Source organism: Mauremys reevesii, unplaced genomic scaffold (assembly GCF_016161935.1).
Source record: "Mauremys reevesii isolate NIE-2019 unplaced genomic scaffold, ASM1616193v1 Contig4, whole genome shotgun sequence".
NCBI lineage: Eukaryota > Metazoa > Chordata > Testudines > Geoemydidae > Mauremys > Mauremys reevesii.
Genome location: NW_024100851.1, coordinates 551,130 through 570,513, shown reverse-complemented (window position 1 = coordinate 570,513; position 19,384 = coordinate 551,130). Strand labels below are relative to the sequence as shown.

Sequence of the window (19,384 nt, the reverse complement as noted above, 5' to 3'; positions counted from 1 at the left end):
CACCCCAGATGGGACTTGAACCCACAATCTTTGGCTTAGGAAGCCAATGCCTTATCCATTAGGCCACTGGGGCCCTAAAGAGCAGTAGGAAGAAGGATGGAAATTCCCTCTCAGGATTGCACATTCCTCACATTCACTCAGAAGCCAAATACCCATTTAATGGCCTTACAGAAACGTCTGCATCCCCTGGCAGCGAGGCACCTGGGCAGGTGGCTGACAGAGCTGAGCACCACCTTTCTGCCAGCCATCGTTAGAGAAGAACCCCACCCTAGAGTCACCCCTCCCTCCTTCAGCACCTCCACGGCTGTGGCTCTGAGCGGCAGTAGGATGATTAGGGGGCGAATCCGGGGCTGGAAGGGGGGTAAGGTCGGCCTGTAAGGAGGAACCAGGTGGGGCAGACCCAGGGGGAGGCTGTGGGCTGCTGGTCGGTTGTTGGGATCCGAGCTCTAGTTCAAAGCTGCACAGTGACCTGACACCCAGGGTTACAGGGCTGACATAGTGACCCCCTTACTGGCCTCGGTGACCCCCAAACCCTTGTTACTAAGGGCATTGAGGAGTCTCTGTCCCTTAATAACTTCTGGGAGCTCCCCAGCAGGCTGCGGGCGTCAGCCGCCTCCTGCTGCACAGGATAGACTCTTGGTGCTGTGCCAGCCGCCCCCTCGCTTCCAGGCCCCGTGTAAGAAGCAGGAGGCGCGGTGCTGGCAGAAGAGGGTTTTGATTGATCGACCTCTGTGTTATGGGCACAGGACGCTTCCACTCAGTAGCATAGCTGGGGGGGAGCAGGGGGAGCAGCTAAGGGCGCCGGGTTCCTCCGGTGGGGGTGTGGAGCAGCCGTTCGTTTTCCTGTTCGCACTCCTCTACGGTGTGAAAATCAGGGAGGGGAGGCAGAAGCCCCACTTCCCTCCCGAAATGACGCCCAGTGGGGGAAGCCAGGACAACAGGGTGGGGCGGCAAGTGGTGGCCAGACTCTCGCCGCCAGGGTCTAGTCTAGCTCAGGGTCCAACTCAACTTCCTCCCCGCGCCACTGGCCCCCAGTCCCCTTCCACCACCAGGTCAACCCAGGCACTAGGGCAGGAACAGGGTGAGGCAGCAAGTCAAGCTGAGCAAGGCAGGCAAAAGCGAGTCTTGTCTTCATGGGCCGCTCACAATGACGTCCTTTTTGTGTGCAACTGCTGCAAAAATATCTCAGGCAGAGAAGAAACCGACCACAATATTACCATGCAGCTGCCAAAGTAGCTCAGTTGGGAGAGCATTAAACTGAAGTTTTAAAGGTCCCTGGTTCAATCCCAGGCTTTGGCAGGCCCTTTCATCCCTCTTGGGAGGGGGGGGTTGTTTTCTGGGAGCACAGTGGTCCCTGCACCCAAGGTGAGTCCCTGAGCTTGGGCTCTGCAGTAGGAAAAGATATTGTGGGCTTCTGCCCCTAATTGGCTGGCCTGACATTTAACAATGAGGGACAGGAGCTGTCTCTCCTAAGTGACTTATTGGTGGACCCAACATGGCAGGAAGAGAGTGCTAGAGGGGGTGCTGGGCAGTGACAGGCAGGTATAGAGGATGGAAACTCTTCTGTGCAGCTGAGGGAGGGCAGTACCAGGGAAGGGGCATGTGTGAAAGTGGCCCTGTGGAAGGGAGTTGGGGGCCCAGGAGGAGGCACTTGATGTTCAGTGTCTTGGAGCAGCTGGGCTTGGACATGGTGGGTGTTCAGGAAATGCACATTAACGACTCTAGGGTAGCTTGATGGGCAGAGGGTGATTGGAGGAAGGGCCCATCTCTCTGGTCCTCCAAGCCAGGGAAGAATGATGGGGTTGGCGTCTTGTTCTTCACATTCGCGGTGTGAGTACAGAAGGGGCTGGAGCTCCGACCAGGGAAGGCATTACTGGTGGCTTTGTGCCCCATGGCACTGGTTACGGCTATATTAGTGTGTATGGTCCCCAGTTAAGGCATGAAAGGAAAGTTCTATGAAGGAACTGGCTCCCTTCTTCTGGACCGCACGGTGTTTGGTGTCGGGGGGGATTTCAATTGTTGCACCGGCCTGAGGACTGCTGGTCCTGTTTTCCCAACCGTCAGAGGAAACTCTTCTATGATGAGCACTACCTGGTGCAGGTCTGTAGCGAGGTCGGCTTAGAGAACGTGTTTCTGCACAGTTAACCAGTGGAGGGTGAGCAGTAACCTCCTATTCCTCTGACCCGAGCTCACACCAGCCGCAGAGGGGATATACCTTTCTGCGGGGACAGGCCAGGAGTCGCACTGACCGGATTTCCGTGAAGGAGAGCACGTCGACAGCCCAGGTGGTGCCAATGGACTGTTCGGATCACGGAGCTCTCACCGTGTGCTCAATGTGGGCAATTCCCTGACCCAGGGCAGAGGATATTGGAAGCTGAACATCCAGAGCTTGCAAGATAAAGGAGCAGGGGGGCGAAGCCTGGCGGTGTTGGCAGAACGGGAAAGCATCAGAGGGTCCTATGGCAACCAGGGGGATTGGTGGGAGTCGGTGAGGGAGGAGTTGGCTGCTTTGTTCCGGCGGCTGGGGAAACACCACAACATTAAAGAAACCAACAGTGCAAAGTCCTGCAGTGTCACCTGTGGGATTTCCACAAGAGCATCCAGGCAGGGGAGCCAGTCAGCGTGTGACTGTACGATCGGATCAAGTGAAAGCTGCCCGAGTTCCAGGAGATGAGGCTGCAGTTGGCTGATATGAGCGGGAGCATCGAGTGAAGGGAGGAGCAGACTCCCCTGACATTTTGCAGCCTGCAGGGAACGGAGACAAAGCAGGGGGATGCAGAGACTCAGGGCAGGACCCACGGATCCGGTAGTGCAGGACCACAGTCACTGGAGGAGGAGAGAGAGTCCCGCGAGAGGAAGCTGATGGTGGGAAGCAATAAGTGCAGAGTGCAAACCAGCCAAGAGTCACAGGGGTCTAGAAAATGAAACAGCAGCAAGTCCCATGGTGTAATGGGCAGCACTCAGGGCTCTGAAATCTGAGTTCAAATCTCAGTGGGACCTCGTGGTAATACGTTGCTTTGCTACAAAGCACTGGAGCTCAATGTGTTTGGCTACCTTCTCTCAGGGTCAACTAGAGTGAGGTTTTTCCCTCCTGCTGGGTGACTGATGCCCACTGGAGATAGGTCTTTGGTCTGGCTGGTTCAATGGGCTGGTGGCTATAGGTTGGGGTCCTAGAACTTAACAGTCTGGCTAGAGATTCCTGTGGGTTGATCATATGGTTGTTTCTTGCTGCTTCACCTGATGCCCACAACTTTGGTCCCTGCAGCTGCCACACTCTTCCTCTTGCCCACATGGCATTTAAAGGAAGGAGGGCCAGGGCCAGGCTTCACAGTCAGGGCTAGGCAGGAGGGAGGCAGAGTCCCAGGCGGGAGCCCAACACACCTCTCCTCCTCTGGGCACTTGGGGTGTTGTTCCCCCCTGTTCAGGCCCCCCTGGGGCCCTGCACTTCACACAGCTCTCCCTGATTTCAGCTGTTAGTGAGGGAGCCTCACTGCTAGCGCAGACTGGGCAGTTTCTTGCATGAGAGACACTGTCCCAAAGCAGGACTAATGCTTAGAGCTGGTTATCAGTGATTTCAGATCTGTTGGTCTGCAGCAAGACTCTCCGTTGAGTCTTAACCAGCTCTGTTATTACACAGGGAAGAACAAAAGGGTCAAATGGGGCCTGGAAGCCTTAAGAAGAATCCACCCCACCGAGTACAACACTTGTCGCCACCTGCTGTCAGCCCCACTGAGACTGTTTTGGGGTCACTCCTTCGCTTTATCAGCCTAGGGGGGTCTCAGAGCATCTTAATTAACAGGTGCTCCAGTGGCGCAATTGGTTAGTGCACAGTACTTATAGGGCAGTGCTGAGGAGCTATGCTGAGGTTGTGAGTTCAAACCTCACCTGCAGCTCTGGTTTTCATTAGCCAAGTTGCATCACCCCCTTATTTGGCTCTGTGGAATGTAGAATTCCAGCCCAGGGACACTGAGGAGGGGAGGAGTCAGAAATGCCCCTTCACTTATTACGTCCTCTCCAGAGCACAGGTCAGAAGCTACAATCCTTTCTCCCCCACCAGCCCCTGTGCCAGGATCCCTCAAGCAGAGCCTGGAGTCCTGCCCATGGCATCTGTACTATTGACAAACACTAAGTAAGGGGGACAAAACACTCAAATCCCACCTGGTGCGGGGAGCCAGGTTTGCTCTTCAAATTCTGTCGTTGGTACATTTCCAGGCCTGGGAATGTCCCACAACAGCATTTAATGGGAAGCTGCCTGCAGAACAGTGACACTGCACAGAGCTCCTGTGGAGGAGGGGTGGGAATTAGTAACATTTTGAGGATCGTTTGGGAAATGAGCCTTTGCTGACAAGGTTTGTCTCTGTTCATATTTCACCTTCAGGTGTTATGTTGAGGGATCTTTAGTATATTTTTGTGAGGTTAATAACTATCTCCTCAACTTTATTTACTCAACTTAAAAATTGGTGTCACTTGATTTTTGCATCTCCCTGTGAAAATACAACTGACAAGTGTGGCTTTCTACAGGGGGTCATGATGTTAAAGTTAAGGAATTCAGTCTCTGTACTTCTGGGGGGGTGGGTGGCTTTTTTACAGCTGCCTCACTGCCAGGCACACTGGGCTGTTAGCTGCACCCACTGTCCTTGCCAGGGGCCCCTGCTGAATCCTGGGGGTTGCACTGCCGTGCTGGGGTGACTGCAGGTGGAGAAGCTGCTGTGGAGCAATGTAGAGCAGGTGCAGGAAGGAGACGGGGTCACTATTCTCATGCTGAACTGCACAGTTTTCCAAATTTGGGACTAGATTCATAGATTCATAGACTTAAGGTCAGAAGGGACCATTATGATCATCTAGTCTGACCTCCTGCACAACGCAGGCCACAGAATCTCACTCACCCACTCCTGTAACAAACCCCTGACCTATGTCTGAGTTACTGAAGTCCTCAAATAGTGGCTTAAAGACCTCAAGGTGCAGGGAATCTTCCAGCAAATGACCTGAGCCCCATGCCGCAGAGGAAGTCGAATGTCCGAGAACAATTCTAGGGGAAGGTGAACGCAGAGCAATGACACTGGAGATGCCCAGACCTCCAATAGGGGCAATGTGGAAATTACTAATGGGAAGATCATTTGTGAAATTAGTCGTCACTGACAAGATTTGTCTCTGTTCCTATTTCACGCTATGGTGTTAGTTAGAGGAATCAGTACAGATTTTTACTATATTAATTAAACACTTAATTCTATTTAATCAAGCCAAAAACTTAGTATCACTTATTTTTTCTCTGTCCTAGCAAGAATGAATTGAATTTTGTGACTTTCTGGAAAGTGCAGCGAGAGTAAATGTGGGGAATTCAGTCTGTGTGTTTGTGAGCTGATGTTTTCCTCTCACAGGTCAGTGCCTGCATTGAAATACCCAGAGGGATCTAAGGGCTGGTGTACGCTGGGCACTGAACTGGCAAAGCGATGTCTCCTAGGGTGTGACCCCCAATAAACCCATATAGTTAAGGTGACCTAAGCCTGGGTTAGATAGTGCTAAAGAAAAGGAAGAATTGTTCTGTCCATGCAGCTATTACAGGGATGGGAAAATCCCTCCAGTCACTGTCTACTCCAAAGTGCTATAGCAGTGCCACAGCAGCGCCACAGCAGCGTTTTAAGTGTAGCCAGAGTAAAACTAGATTTATCTCCAGTTCGCACTGTGGATGCTCAGGCACTGAGACTACAATAATAACAACAGTAGCACAGTGCTTGCATAGTTGGCAGGATTTGAACCTGCGCAGGGAGACCCCAATAGATTTCTCAACCATCCACTTGGCCACAACTACTTGACATGCAACCGTTTCACTGCATGATGATTTTGTTCTCACTGAATTGTCACTTCAAATTGTTTGCCCAGACCAGCTTCCCCAGCACACTCATGGCTGCGCATCAGTGTAAGTGTGTCCTTGGGTGAACAGTGAGAATTCCTGCCCATTTCCCTTCCGGCTGGAGCAGGATTAGAGTGTGTTTGTGTGAACGACATTGCTGTAGATTGTTGTTCATTCCCCACTCTGACAATTCGGACAGTCCCTTTCCTAGTCAAATCTCCAGCACATCGTTCCAATAGCAGGGGGCAGGATTTCTCTGGGGCACTGACCCTGGTGTGTGAACTCAGCCTTGCATTCCACCCTTGATGTTTCATGGACTAACAACAGCAGCAGAAAGAAAAAGCGGAGCCAATATCTCCCTGGCAGGGATGCAGGTGCCACGACCCCTCTGTCTGACCATCGCCATTGCAGGAGAGAAGGGTTCACTGGAATCGAATGCCCTGGCTCAGACAAGAGACACAGGGAGGTTTTGCTGTTCATGGATCTGTGCAAAGGAAATTTTGTGTCTGTGTGAAACTGAGGCGGGAAATGAAACGTCCACACGGTGGCCCAATGCTCTAGGGAATGTGGGTGAAGGACTCGGGCTGGGAAATGATTTAACAGGGGTTTGTATTTATTGCCCTGATTAAAATCTATGGCTAAAAGGCAGCCACTGTTGTTAGTACTTGTACCTGTGTAGGGACACCCCAGTGGGTGTCAAGTCCATTGCCTTTACCAGGGGCAGTCGATTATTTTATCAAGGTACAAATTTCTTGGTCAAGGCCTAGGCTCCGGAGAAAACAATACACAGTTGATAAGAAGAAGTACATCAAAAGATTTAGCAGCCACCATGGGCATAACTATGATGTGTCGTGTTTCACTCTTTATACCTGGCACCACCTCCTTTCCCTTTAGCCTTGTAGTTGACCAAGGGCAAAGCTGAACATCTCCTCAGATACCAGGGAGTGTTTATGTCCATTCCTGCGAGCTACACAGGGGTTTGATGTTGCTGTTTCAATCCTCCGGTTCTGCCGGGATAGGGAACAATTCAGGCTGTCACTGAACTGAAGGAGGAAGATCAGTTTGTGACAGGGAGAGGGACGCCTCCTCTTAAAGGTGTTTGTCTGGCTGGCAGTCCTGGTTCCCAGGTCTCGCCCGTGGGGCTCCAGCAGTTTTGGGACCGGGTCACTCCCTTGGCCCCACCTGCTGCCCCCAGGCCCTCCCCCCCAGGGGCCCTGTCAGTGCAGCAGAGCTGAGCAGCATCTGCCTGCTCGCTCCAGTGGCTGCCGGCCCCTCCCCATGGCAGGGCAGGGTGGGTCGGTGCCTCCGCGCGCTGCCCCTGCCCTGAGCCTCTGCAGCCAATGGGACACTGCGGGGGTGATGCCTGGGGGCAGCAGCAAATGGAGGCCCCCCAGCCCACCCCACCTTGGAGCCCCAGATAAGCGCCACACTCCTGACTCCCTCCCAGAGCCTGCCCCCTCCACACACGCCTGCCCCCAACTCCCTCCCACAGCCTGTGCCCTCTCCCTCCACACACCCCCTCCCGCCTGCCCCCATCTACCTCCCAGAGCCTGCCCCACCCCTCCTCCTGTTCCCCACCCCTGCCCCAGCCCAGAGCCTGCACCCAGCACCCAAACTCCCAGAGCCGTAACAAGGAATTTTTGTGCCCGAGGCAAGGGCTGGCTCCAGGCTCTTTGGTGGCAGGTCCCTGAGTCCCTGTTGGAGGGAAGGACCTGCCGCCCAATTGCCGCCGCTGCTTCATTCATCCTTCGGTGGCAATTCGGCAGCGGGTCCCTGAGTCCCTCTCGGAGAGAAGGACCCACTGACGAATTGCTGCCAAAGAAGCAGCAGCAGTAGAGCTGCCACCGAAGCGTCGCTGATCGGGGTAGAGCTGCGCCCCTCCACTTTGCGCACCTGAGGCAAGTGCCTCACTCGCCTCGCCCTTGTTACAGCACTGCAAACTCCATCCCAGAGCCTGCACCCCAGAACCCCTCCCCCACCCAAACTCCCTCCCAGAGACCAGCCTCTCACCCCTTCTGCACCCAAACTCCCCCCAGAGCCTGCACCCCTCCTGCACCCCAATCCCCAGCCCAGGGCCTGCACCCCAGACCTCCTCCCCCCACCCCAACACCCACCCCGAGCCGGCACCCCAGACCCCCTCCCCACCCAAACTCCTCCCAGAGACCAGCCTCTCACCCCTCCTGCACCCCAATCCCCAGCCCCAGCCCAAGGCCTGCACCCTAGACCTCCTCCCCCCACCCAAACTCCCTCCCAGAGCCTTAGGCAGCTGAGGGGCAGAGTTTTGGGGGGCGGGTTCTGGACAGTATGAGTGACATTATTGGCCCACTGGGAGGACTGGAGGATGGCACTGGCCCTAAGGTAAATTGTGGTTGAGACCCTGCTTTAAGGGATTGGAGCAACGCTGGAGAGACTGACGGGCAGGGAGCTGGGGAGCTGTGTGTGCCCCAAGGAGAGTTGTTGTTGTGCTCTGGTGACACAGAGTGGGGGTGGGGCGTTTGTAAGCTCTGGTGTTTGTATAGAGATAAAGTTTACTAACCCCCAGGTTAAAAACTGTGTCTGCTCTGGGCTATACCTGATATTCTCTGTTGTGAGGGTAGCTCAGTGGGTGACTGTTTTCCTGCAGGGTAATGGGTTCCTAGTTCTAATCCAAGTGATTCCCTTTAAAATCTTTTTCGAATGAAAATCGATTTCCAGACCCATCTCCAGTATGTTCAGGAGTTCGCTGAATGGGGGCAGGTGGCTTGAAATGAATTTAAACATTCAGCATTTTCCTGTGCAAATGAATAAAGACCTAGCAGAGCTGTCCAGCAGCTGAAATCAGTTCCAGTCCTCGGCGTCTCTAAGAGGGACACTCAGTAGCTGAGGCATGTCGGACACCTCTGTGGTGAGGACAGGTGAAAAAATGCTGGATTCAATGAAAGCTGAGCCCATAGGAGGGGAAGGTGAACGGCAGCACCACACAGGGTCATAACACTCAGACACGGGGCTTCACTGTCACTGCCCCTGTGTTTTCCATTATTTCTATCCTAAGGAACACACCCTCCCCCTCCCCCACACACTGTCACACACAACCTTCTCCCCTTGAGCCCCATCCCACCCCTACCCCTCTCCCCCACACACGCCATGGGACACAGCCTCTCGGTGACTCACCCAGATGGGGGCTTGTCTCTGCATCTCCCCAACAGGGGAGCAGGGAGCCAAAAGGGCCACAGGAGACCAATGGAGCTAGGCAGGGATAGAAAAGACCTCCCCTCCCTTCCCAAGAGTCCCGTTAATCTCACCCATGGGACGTTCCAGCACCGGGTGGGCTCAAAGCACCAACCTTCCCCTGAGCAACGGAAGGGGGAACCAGCTCTATCACATGGAAGGAGGCTCCCCACCTCTGCTGCTGCCATCCTGCAGCCTTTAATATGAATTTGTTTTAGCTAATGCAACCCCCACACTCCACTAATCCATCCATGAAACATGGAGATAAACTCCTGAAAACAGGGCACAGTGGTGCAATGGGTTAGTGCCCAATATTTACAGAACAATGCTGAGTAGAATCATGTGGAGGTTGTGAGTTCAAACCTCACCTACAGCACTAGTTTCCTTTAAGCAAATGGCTTCTGCCAATCATTTTGCCCTGCAGAAAATACAATTGCAGCTCAGAAGACACCGAGGTCCCCTTGCTTTACAGAGAGCAGGGCAGAGTCCACAGATCTACCAGGCTCTGCTCTCCGCCAGCCGCCTGTGTCAGGAGGGGTCAGGCACAGCCCAGAGCACTGCCCCCGACTCCCCCTCAGTCTTTGCTCCCCAAACCACCTGTGTGCTCACCCTCTTCGCTGTGAGACTCAAACCCTACCTGGCTTTCTGTATGTTGGTGTAGTTTTCATCTGTCGTGTTGATGTGCATGTGGGTCCTGTGTGATTTTGGTGGATGCCTTGTATAGTTTTGTGTGCATGGGTGTGTGTATGATTTTTGCATGAATATTGTTTTTTGCTAAGTATTCTTTTGGTATGTGGGTTTTGTGCTTTCTTGTTGTGGGCTTTTGCTGTATTTTTTGGTGTGGATTTGTTCTTTCTATGTTTTGTGTGGCTTTCCCTTATGTGTATATGGCTCTATGTGCTGTGTGGGTTTGGTTTTTGTTTATGTCTGTGTGGGCCTGTGCAGTCTGTGATGTTCTCTTTCTCTCTGTTTGTATCTTCATGTGTAAATTCACTGGAACTTTTGAAACTCTCCACAGCTTTGCCAATTTTCACCAGGAATTTTACTCAACGAATTTTCACTTGTTCCCTACCAGTTGGTGGTCATTGCCCCAGGGGCCTGTCAGTCTCAGGATCCTGCTTTCCCATTGGCCCTTCCCCCTTCTATTGGGACTGGGAACTAGCCAACCAAAAAAACCCCACTCAGTTTTAGTAAAGGGCCAACAGTCCCTTACACAAGCTGGCCCTGTGAGGGAGGGAGAGCTCAGTGGTTTGAGTATTGGCCGGCTAAATCCAGGTTTGTGAGCTCAGTTCTCAAGAGGGCCATTTAGGGATCTGGGATAAAAATATGTCTGTGGATAGGCCCTGCTTTGAGCAGGGGGTTGGACTAGATGACCTGCTGAGGTCCTTTCCAACCCTGGTATTCTATGATAGGGTCACCAATGTTCAGAGAAACTAGCACAAGCTGGTCCCATGGTGTAATGGTTGGCATGCTGAAATCTGAGTTCAAATCTCAGTGGGACCTTGTGGTAAATCCCTGGAGATCCAAGTGCTTTCCTGTCTCCAGCTGTATAAGAATGAGTTGTTTACCTTTTGCTGAGTGACTCATACCCACTGGAGCCAGGTCTTTGGTTGGAATGGGGTCTAGAAGTGGCTATGGTTTGACTGGGTGTTTGGGATTTCTGATGCCCACAAGTTTGGCCCTTGTGCTTTCTACCACACTTTTCCTCTTGCCCACATGGTGCTTGAAGAAAGGAGTGTCAGGGCCAGGTTTCATAGTCAGGGAAAGGCAGGCGGGAGGAAGAGTCCCAGGCTGGAGCCCAGCACCTCTCCTCCTCTGGGCACCTAGGACAGAGGCGGCTGGTGCTGACAGCTCCAAGGGAAGGCTTAAAAGTCACAGAACAACCAAGGGCAGGGCAAGAGGAGGGGAGAACCATGCCTATGCGTGGCCAGCAGACAGCCACAGAGACCCAGCCAGGCTGCTCCCTGGCATGCCGAACACGCACTGAAAACCACCCACAGCCAGCTGCTGATGCTTTGTGGCCAACATCAGAAGACGGTAGGAAAGCAGGGCCAGCCCCCCTGGTGGGGCCTCTTACCGTTCCCACTCAAGGTGCTCACTTTGGCAGTGGGGCAGGAGATTTTACCCCAAGAGGCTTTTCCCCAGCTGCGAGAAGCAGAGAAAAACCCAGGCTCCCAAGGCGGTATGTAGCAACCCCCTCAAGCACAGGGACAGGCGCACACTTGGAAGAGGGAAACTGCTCCACACGCTAGCCCGGGCAGCCGCCCATTTTCTTTGGCAAGTCAGGAATGGCAAAGGCAAGACTGGAAGCACCTGGGGCTCATGCCCCAGCCTTTGTGACACCCAACCCCCAACTCCTTCCCGGGGCTCTAGCTGAAGCCAGAGCATTGGCCTGAGCCGCCAAGAAGAGGTTCCAGCCCTGAAGGGAGCAGGACTTTCAGCACAAAGGTAAAACTGCACCAACACAACCATGAAGGAACTTGAACCCTCAATTGCCTGATCCCAAGTCAGATGCCTTATCCATTAGGCCACGTGGTCACAGAAACAAAACCTTTCCAAGCACTTATTTGGAAAAGGCAGACACTGTGTTTCTCAGGTCCTCTACTGAGGGGGGCCGAGACTCTCTGGGCACAAGAAGTCGAGTTCCCAGCGAGATGTGAGACAATTCTCTGGAGCCAGGTACAGGACTTGGCAGGGAGGCTCAGGCATGAGGGATTGGGGTGCAGCGGACAGACCAGCTATCTAGGTGCTTAGATTTGGTCTCACTGAGGAGAAGGAGGAATCCTGCTGACAGGCAGTGGCTGTGGAGAAAAAGTGGGATGTCCAGGCTGCTCTGGTCTCCTTCTTCCAGCTCCTCATCTGGCTGAGCTGCTCCACCGACCTGGACAAGTCCTCTGCATGCACAGCAAATAGCCCAAGAGCCATTTCTGCCCAAACCTGTGCTGGGGGGTGAGCTTCTGTCTTCCCTGTCCCATCCGCGCTAGAGCAGACCACTAGATTGAGAGAGACAGTCAACAACGATTAAGGCTAAGATTATATAAAGGGGGGGTCACAGAAACTGTGACTTTCAGAGATCTCAGTGACATTTTCCGCCTCAGCCCTGGGGCAGGAAGACTGGGGCTGTCAGCCAGTGGGGGCCTCACAGCTATCAGCCACCAGTGGCGGAAGGGGCTCCCACAGGCCCATGCCACCACGGATGGACCCCACAGCTCCCAGCTGTTGTGGGTGGATCCCAGAGCTCCCAGGTACCACATGTGACAGGGGGACCCTGGAGCTCCCAGTCGGGTGACTGCGTTATAAGTCCGGTCAGCGGTGCTGCGGGGCTCAGGCAGGCTGGTCCCTACGTGTCCTAGGGCACCGCACTGCGCCCTGGAAGTGGCCAGTAGGTCCCCCCTGCTGCGCCGCTGACCAGGAGCCGCCCGAGGTAAGTCTGCACCCCAACCCCCTGCCCCAGCCCTGAACCCCCCCAAACCCAGAGCCCCCTCTTGCACCCCAGAGCCCTCACCCCCCTGCCCCAGCCCAGAGCTTCCTCCCACACCTGGAACCCCTCATCCCTGCCCCCACCCCAGAGCCATCACCCCATCCTGGACCCCGACCCCCGGCCGCAACCCACAGCCCCCACCGGCACGCTGAATCCCTCGGCCCCACCCAGCAGCCAGGAGCCCTCCTCCACCCCAAACCCCTCATCTCCCCACAGCTCCCACAGGCAGACCCTGGGGCTCCCAGCAGCCATGGGTGGCGGGAGCCCCCAGCCCCACCCCACTGCGTATGGACCCTGCAGCTCCTACGAGCGACCCCAGAGCTCCCAGCCGCCGCGGATGGACCCAGGATTTCCCAACAGGCCTTGATGGCGGGAGGGCCCCGCAGCCCCACGTCATTGCTCACAGACCCTGCAGCGCCGCAGTCCCGGGAGCTCCCGGCCGCCCCGGGCAGGAGAGGAGCCCCGGCGCTCAGACACCGCAGCAGGCAGAGCCCGGAGCTCCCAGTCACCGGGGTGAGGAGGAGCCGCAGCCCCGGAGCTCCCGGCCGCCCCGGGCAGGAGAGGAGCCCCAGCGCTCAGACACCGCAGGCAGAGCCCGGAGCTCCCAGTCACCGGGGTGAGGAGGAGCCGCAGCCCCGGGAGCTCCCGGCCGCCCCGGGCAGGAGAGGAGCCCCGGCGCTCGGACACCGCAGGCGGAGCCCGGAGCTCCCAGTCACCGGGGTGAGGAGGAGCCGCAGCCCCGGCCAGTGCAGGTGGCCCCGCAGCTCCCAGCCGCCGCGGGCGGGCGGACGCCAGAGCCCCCGCTGCCATCGGGACCCCGCGGCCGCCCCGGGCAGGACCCGTCACCCCGCGACCGGCAGGAAACAGCCGCGCGCGGAAGCGCCTCGCGCCCTGTGACCCCCCCGGCGCTGCGGCTTCTCGCCAGGCGGGAGGCGGCGCCGCGGCTGCGGTCTCGGTCCTCCGCCCGGCAGCGGACCCGCCCCCGCGGCCTCGCGCCGCTTCTCGCGGGCGGCGCTGAGCTCTGAGCGCACAAGGCCCTGGCGGCTCCGCCCCGCATCGCTGTCAGACAACGTCACCAATGGGAGATGGGCCCGTCAGAAACGTCAGGTGGGGGGGCCCAATGGGAGACCAGCTTTCAGAGACCCGCCCCGCGCGAGGGCCAATGGGAGATCAGCTGTCAAAAAAACCTAGGCAGGCGGGCACCAGCCAACCAGGAACCGCCCTTCATCTCAAGCACCCAGACAGCCCCGCCCCTACCTGTCCTATGTCCCACAGCAGCACCCAGCACCAGGGGGCTCGTGTCGCGCCCCACAGCAACCCCCAAAGCAGAGTCTCAATTCCCCTCCCCCACCACTGCTCTGCATTAGGTAACGAGAACCCCACCCAGACACCCAAAAAGGGGGAAACATTTTCTGCTTCCCACAACCACCAACGCCCCCCCGCAGCCCCTTCCCCATGTCTGGCCACACGCTCCCAGCTCAGGGTGACCACACACCCCGTCGGGGCAGGCTCTGCTCAGCCCGGCTCCCCACAGCCTGCACTAAACATGTGGGGCCCAACCCCAAAACTTACTCCTATTTTACCCCAATGGCCCCAAACTGCCGCTTTTAATATGCAAATAAGGTGGGGCCACGCTCAGGCCACGCCCCAGCTCTCCAGTGGATCCACCCGGCAGAGAACCAGGTGATATTTAAATTAGCCAGGACGTCGCTCAGTCATTGCCCTCTGCTCCCAGCAGGTGGCGCCGGAGAGCTCCGAGCTCGCTCCCTTCCCTTTCTCGCGTCGGCTTCAGCCCCCGGGTCACAAACGCACCAGCCAGGGAGCAGGAGTGCGGGGCTGCTCCAGGGTGACCAGATGTCCCATGTTTAAAGGGACAGGCCGGTTTGGCTGGACTTTTTCTTATATAGGAGCCTATTACCCCCCACCCCCGTCCCGTTTTCCACAGTTGCTTCAAGGTCACCCTATGGGGCAGCTCTGCGGGGACGGACTTGCACACTTGGGATGTTAGTGCAAAAAACTCCCCCTGGGCTGAGTAAAGGGCAGAGACCTGCCCTTAGCCTGCCCTGAGTGGGGGTCACCCAAACCGACCCTCACTCGCCAGCAGGTGTCACCCTGCTGCCTGGGGAAAAGGCAACATGCCCCCACTCCCCAGCTCTGCGTGGGCGGAGAGCCAATGAGAACTTCTATTAAAAGGGAAAGAGAATCTAGCCTGAGTTTGGGAAAACCCCACAACCACATTCACATCTACGCTCATCAGCAACCCCCCCACCCCAGAGTACACTGGGCAGTGCTGTGCCTCAGTTTCTCACCTTGCGGTGTGACAGGCCAATCCAATGTTCCTTTAACAGACCCCTCCGCTCTCCTTCCCCAACCCCCACTCCCCTTGGGCAGCAAAGCCCCAGGGGTGGGGGAGGGAAGGGAAGGCATCAAGTGAAACCTCAGCTTCTGCTGCCAACACTCCTTCAACTGGCTCTCGGTTTGCCCTGTTCACTCTGCGTTGCTGCCGCTCCACGGCATTGTCCGTCACCCTGCTGCTGAGAGCTCCTGTGTCGCCACTTCCCCTGCTCTCACCTGCCTGTCTCCTGCAGCCTCTGCGCGGCCACCTAGTGGGGGAACCTCGCTACAAGTGCAGCCTGGGCAGCCTCTGTCATTGCAACACCATGGGCAGGGCGTGAACCGCCAGCTGGGGGAGCCTAATGCCCTGCCCCGCCCCTTCCACCTGAGGCCCCGCCCCTTCTGCAAACACCCCTGTGCCCAGCGTACACCAGCCCTTAGATCCCTCTTGGTATTTCAATGCAGGCACTGACCTGTGAGAGGAAAACATCAGCTCACAAACACAGAGACTGAATTCCCCACATTTAATCTCTCTGCACTTTCCAGAAAGTCACAACATTCATTTAGTTCTTGCTAGGACAGAGAAAAAATAAGTGACACTAAGTTTTTGGCTCAGTTAAATAAAATTAAGTATTTAATTAACATAGTAAAAATATGTCCTCATTCCGCTAAATAACACCATAACATGAAATAAGAAGAGACAAATCTTGTCAGTGACGACTAATTTCGCAAATGACCTTCCCATTATTAATTTCCACACCGCCCCCGTTGGAGGTCTGGGCACCTCCAGTGTCACTGCTCTGCAGTCACCTTCCCCTTAGAATTGTTCTCGGACATTCCCAAATTTGGAAAATTGTGCAGTTCACAATGTGAATAGTGACCCCGGCTCCTTCCTGCACCTGCTCTACATTGCTCCAAAGCAGCTTCTCCCCCTGCAGAGTCACCCCAGCACTGCAGCACAGCCACCCAGGGTTTTGCAAAAATTAATAATACAGAGTTTGGAGGAAAGTAAACATTTGTGAGTTGTGGAAATAGCAAAAGGCAACAGTTGTGGTGTTACAAGAAGGCAGTTTTTGGTTTAATAATAAAACCCAGTTATATAAAGGTAACTGTATGTGCAGCTCTGTGCACTCACGTTGGATGGAAGCTTGGTAATTAAATTATACAAGAGGGTCAGGTAAAATGGCTGCTACCACCACTATGTTTTGTCCCGAGAAGCCTTTACAGCCATTCTGAGGGGAAATGGGCCCTTTGCCCACAGAAATGGTCTATAGGGGACGGCTGCAGGCAGCAGGTGGAGAGATAATCTCATCAAAATGATTTGACTCCTGGGTAATGTTAGCAAAATCACCAAAGGAATGTCCGGGGTTTCTATTGGCACTTAACTTGCCTGCCCCTGGCTGTCTCTGGTTGTACAAGATGGACGTGTAATCGGGGTACAGTTGTGTAAAAAAAATTATTGCAGTGCAAGGGATGTTAGACAAAACAAAATGTTGTGTGTAATTGTGTAAGGTTTTAAAAACCTAAAGTCAGACTTATGGTTTGTAACATAATGTTATGAAGATTAAACTATGGAAGGAATGTACGTTTTCCCAGGACGTGTGCAGTGTATATTGAAGAAAGGGTAAAAGAAATGCAAACAAAACATGGCACTTAATTCAAACCCTATTAGGGCTCCAAAGGGAGCCACAATAGGTTGTGGGTTTTTTTTTTCAGATCTGTGTGCTTTGAAGCAGAAGATGAAAGTGGAAAGTAATCAGAACTCCGGTGGAAGTTGATTGTGTCTCTGAGCTGCTGATGGCTTTGGATCCAAAAGCAAGCCCGAAAGCCGGTGTGAATGCAAATGACCTAGCTGATGGGGGAAGGAGAGAACTGCCCATCAGTGGCAGCACAAAGGAGCTGCAAATAATAAATACATCTGGTCAGCAAACAAGCTATTGGAAGACTCAGACTGTGGCCCTCCAGGAAAGGGAGGTGAAAAAACAAGTCAAGCCTGAAAATAAGGGGGACAGGTTAATCCTAAGGAGTGTGTGTGTGTATGTACAGTGCTAAAGCTAAATCTAAAGCTGTCTCTCAGCTATTACCTGAGGATAAACTTAAAGCTTGGTACAGCAGAGAAACTATTGCAAACTGGGTCTGTTGTACAAGAGGGGAAACTGAGGCACACCACCTCATGACCCGTGAGTGGGGTAATTCACTATCTGACTATAGAACAAAATAAGGACAGCCTGGAGGTAATTCTTCTGTTTTTCCTGCAATTAGCAAGGAAATTTGTAAAAGGAAGTGGTATTATTATTATTAAGCACTAATCTGTCCCCACTGGGGGCATGTGTGGAAATTGTTTCTTTTGTTTTTCAGACACTCTACAAGCAAGCTGGTGCCAGCAAAACACTAACCCATAATACCATGGATCTATGTTTTGTGTTGTTTGTCGTGGTGTTTGTCTTGTTGTTAGCATTGTTGTGTTTCAGTGAACAGAAAACCTCATGACATGGGTGGGGATGGCTTCAAAAGGCTGACCTGGGGGAAGATGTGTATGGAAATTCAAAATGCTCTCCTAGGAGGCCAGCACCTGTGTAATAGCTACCGTGGTATCTGGAAGTGAATCGGCAGCTAAGGTGGGCCCCACAAGCCCTATGGGAATAATGAGAAGGGGATTTGCTCGCTGGGAATCAATGGAGGGGTGTGTAAAATGGTGTAAATCCAGAGAAGATGTTTGAATTTGCCCCTCCCTGATGGCCGTGGAGGAGCACACCCAATGGCCCGTGGCACGTGGCAATTGGGTGTACTGTGTCTGAGGTGTTTTGCTGGAAATGTACATATTACTGGGGGCACAATTACACCAGCCCCTAACCAAATTCCACACTACACGCTGCTCTCTGGGCTTTGGCGCACAGATGGATCTGTGAATCTTACTGCTGTGAATAATCGAACCAGGGCATATGGCCTGATTCCACACCATGCGGTTAAGTTGGTTTGGACAATAACCCATTTCTCTGTGGACATTCAATGGACTTATGATATGGACAAAAGCACGAAAACCTGCAGCGGCAGCGTGTGCATCTGCCAGCAACTGGACATGTTAAGAGCTTGACCCCGTCGAAGGAGGAGAGGAGGTGTTTCGGTGGTGGCCAGGATGTTGGACCATGCTGCAGTGCTCAGGTCTCTCGGTGTTGCTGTGGATTGTTACAGCGGCTGGTGTATTGCTAAGTATACTTGTGTGACGTTGCCTATGGAAATAACCTAGAAGTAATGGAGTAAGCCCCTCCCCCCGTACTAGACAACCTGGACCCAACCTTCTCTGGCCCACTATAGTGGGAAGTCTGGAACGCTAATTGGAACGGGTGTGGCCTGCCTGTACGAGAGAAGGTGCAGGGCACTGTACTACGCACGGGGCAGTGGGACAAATGGAATATCAACACCTTCCACCTTGATGCCTGGCCCTATCAGGAAATGTGTCACCATATGTCCTATGCTTTGCTAAGGGGGAGAATGGGAACAGGGACACAGGCAAGGCTCTGTGGCGTCAGGGCTGGGATGGGGACACTGAGGAAGGAAACTGGAATCGTTGCTTGCTGGAAATTCAACCCAATAAACATCTAATTGTTTGCACCTTCAGACTCTGGGTATTGCTGCTCTGTGTGTATGCAAGAAGGACCCAGTAATGGGAGGGTGAAGGGATAAACCCTCTAACACTAACTTACATCTAACACCCATTTGAACCCCTTCTTTTCACACCGTTGTTCATTCTCAGGGGCTGCTTTGTCTCCACACAGATCCATTCTCTTTCAGAACAGCCTTGCTCTTTCCGTCTGTTTCACTCACTGAGGTGTTGGAGTAAACACTCCCCTTCCCTCTAGTCTCAGACAAACACTAGTATTAACTGTTTGCTACTGATGGGTTTAGAAAGCATTTGTCAAGATGCCATTTCTGGGGGATTTTTCCCAAGATCCAGTATTTTGTGTTCAAACATCTCCCAGCTTCCTTGGTGAAAAGAAGGCCAAGGTTTCCTTGCAATGTGGAGGAAGTTTTTCACCCCAGATGGGACTTGAACCCACAATCTCTGACTTAGAAAGCCATTGCCTTGTCCATTAGGCCACTGGGGCCCTGTGAAAGAATGGAAATTCCATCTCCTAAATGCATATTTCTCATATTAACTTGGAAGACAAATACCCTCTTTCTGCACCTTACAGAAATGTCTGCTTCCCCTGGCAGCGAGGCTACTGGGCAGGTCACTTACAGAGCTGAGCACCACCTTTCTGCCAGCCATCTTTAGAGAAGAAGGCTCTTTCCCCTGACAGCCACACAGCGCTGCCTAGCGTCCCGAGAGCCTCCCTTGTGTTCTCCCGCAGCAGCCGCCTGCCGGTGTGGGTGGGAAAAAGGGACCAGGAAGCAGTGCTGCCTCATTACGGGACAGGAGGCCCTCACCACACCCAGGCCTGCCTCTTGCCTTCAGCCCAGGCAGCCAGAGGTGCCAGGGAGCTCTCTGGCAGGCCGCCGCCTCAGCCAGG

At 54.2% G+C, this 19,384-nt stretch overlaps 3 non-coding genes across 3 annotated transcripts; 1 reads left to right on the top strand and 2 right to left on the bottom strand.

Annotated features, from left to right (window-relative positions):
• TRNAR-CCU lies at positions 1–73 on the bottom strand. Its single transcript has one exon. It is a non-coding gene; the product is annotated as a tRNA-Arg (tRNA).
• Positions 74–1,226: 1,153 nt separating this feature from the next.
• TRNAF-GAA lies at positions 1,227–1,299 on the top strand. Its single transcript has one exon. It is a non-coding gene; the product is annotated as a tRNA-Phe (tRNA).
• Positions 1,300–18,906: 17,607 nt separating this feature from the next.
• On the bottom strand, positions 18,907–18,979 carry TRNAR-UCU. The gene has a single exon. It is a non-coding gene; the product is annotated as a tRNA-Arg (tRNA).
• Positions 18,980–19,384: the final 405 nt, after the last annotated feature.